Raw genomic sequence first — 2,516 nt, forward strand, 5'->3', positions numbered from 1 at the left:
AAAGGCATAAATATCTCTCCTTACGGTATAACCTCCAGGAGCATGTCTAACATCTCTTCTTTGACTGCAATCAGGCTAACACTTTTTGGAGGGAACTGATACAATAATACCATGGTGATGCTGATATCACCATCCATAGTTTCTCCCCCACTAACTGGGAAGACACCTGAAAATTGCTCAATCACACCAAGTTTGACAATTATTTTGACTGGCCTACTTTTCTACCTTTTTTCCTTTAGGCTATTTGGACTACCAGGAACAAAAATATCTTTAACAACAAATGTTGTACCCCATCCTTCAAGAAAGCCTACAGAAGCTGTGGAATTCTTTCACATCAGTATTCTTTCCAATTGTAATCCTCACATCACTATCTCAATCAGATGGTCCCCCCCAAACATGAATGCCTACAAGTTAAACATTGACGTGGCTTGTTTGGGCAACCCAGGTAAAAGGGGGATTGGGGGAGAGGTGAGGACGCTACAGGAAACTGGGTGGTGGGTTTCATGTAAAGCTTCTACCATACCTCTAATAACTTCATGGAGCTCATGGCTCTTAGGCAGGGCCTCATTATTGTTTTGGAGCACAATTTGTGCCCTGTGGAGATTAATATAGACTCTCAAGAGGTCATCAACTGGTTAGCTAAAGGTCACTTGTTCTATAATCCTATTATTGATGAATGCAGGTCTTTGATAAGAAGGTTGGACAGACCTTCCATTCACCATAGCTACAGGGAGCAAAATAGGGTTGCCGATGCCATGGCTAAGCCAGGAGCAAGGATAAATTACTATAATGGTTGTAAAGTTTTTGTATCTTTTGTAGCCCATGATGTTTGCGCAGATTTAGAAGGAAAATGTTATCTTCAAAATATTCCTTCGTACTCAAACTGTTTAGGGCAAAGCCCAATTATTTTTGTAATGGAGTCAGATTAAGCTTCAGAACCATGTAATTCTGGTTATTTATATTACCATTCGCTAATTATCAAAAAATAAAAAGTTCCGTAAAGCTTTCTTTTAAATATGATTGAATAGGAAGTTAGGTGTAAAGAGTTAATAAGTTAGCATTTGATAATACATTTTAAAATATTTTTGGTAAGTTACTTTTTGGTGAAAATTTGAGTTAGGTTTCACCATATGTTTGACTATAATATTTGAAAAATATATTTTGCTTTGAAAAGTTCCCAAAGAATTTCACCCAAATACTAATTTTTTCTAGTATTTAGAAATTTGAATTATTTGTCAAAAATATTTATGATAAATTGTAAGGCCAAACATTATTTGCCTATTTTTTTCTCAAAAACTACTTAGGAAATCTATAGCCAGATGGGTCCCAAATATCGAAAGTGATGTTTGGTCCCTAATATCGAAAGCGATGTTTTCTTTTAAACAAATTAAAAAAGAAATTAAGATAAATAAATTGAAACAGAAAAGCATATAATAAATGTTTTAATTAAGTTAGAAATATCTGTTACATAAATTATAGTCCTAATTTTTCTTCAATTTCCAAGGTGATTTTAAATGTCTAAAAAAACAATATATAAAGACCAACATTGTGTAATTAAGATCTAATTTCTTTTAATCCAAAGTTCAAAAAATAACATAATGAAGCTGATTTCCATCCTTGCTCTTCTATGCTTCCTTCTCCTCAGTTCTACATCCTCTGGTGTGTACCATTAATCCCCACACCACTAAATTTGTAGGATAAAGTATAATATTTTTATTAATTTAAAAATCATGGAATTACATTGAGTATGTTATTATTGTTGATTAAGAAATCATGGTATGATTCTTATGAAGCATATATTTAAGTTATAACTGCTACAATAATAATTATAATTTGTATCTCGATTTCATATAAGTTGGGATCGGGCTGTTCTTGCTTCTTGGTCTAAGATCAAGAGAAGAACAAGATTGGATCTTTCTCTTTTTTCTTGTTTACCTTTCTCAATCAATTAATATTTTTTTTAATTGATTACAATCTACTGCCAATATACTAACAATTTTATTTATTTATTTTGTGTGCAAAGGGAGCAATTTGGAGGGGAAATGCACTGAGACGCTATGCTATGTGGGGATAAAAATGGAGAATTGTAAGATAGGGGAATGCATGGTCAATTGTGCAAAGACTTATAAATCTACTATTTTTGGAGAATGTCCATCACATGATAGGTGTTTTTGTGGTGTTTCTTGTTGTGTTGAGAAAGCTAATTATCAAACCCTTGGGTAATTTGTACTAAACAAAATTATCAATCAAACAAGAAGTTAATCTTAATTTGACATGTTTTAGTTCTTCCTTCTCTCTTTTCTACAGTTCTCTTTCTGTCTGAATATTTGGTGTAAGTTGCAAAATCATTTAGAAACTTGTTATTTTCCAAGATAAGCATGATATGCGAAATTAATCGTCTAGTAATCTAGAATTATTATTATATATATATATATGTTCACATCTTTAAGATTGAATTTTTCTTGAAAACTTAATCCCTAGTATATCTGTTTTAACTACCTCATTTGCAGGAGGAA

General features: G+C 32.4%; 1 long non-coding RNA gene across 1 annotated transcript; it reads left to right on the top strand.

Annotated features, from left to right (window-relative positions):
• Positions 1–1,554: 1,554 nt before the first annotated feature.
• On the top strand, positions 1,555–2,275 carry LOC107869574. The gene is made up of 2 exons (XR_001673854.2): positions 1,555–1,659; positions 2,024–2,275. It is a non-coding gene; the product is annotated as an uncharacterized LOC107869574 (long non-coding RNA).
• Positions 2,276–2,516: the final 241 nt, after the last annotated feature.

Source organism: Capsicum annuum, chromosome 4 (genome assembly GCF_002878395.1).
Source record: "Capsicum annuum cultivar UCD-10X-F1 chromosome 4, UCD10Xv1.1, whole genome shotgun sequence".
Taxonomy (NCBI): domain Eukaryota; kingdom Viridiplantae; phylum Streptophyta; class Magnoliopsida; order Solanales; family Solanaceae; genus Capsicum; species Capsicum annuum.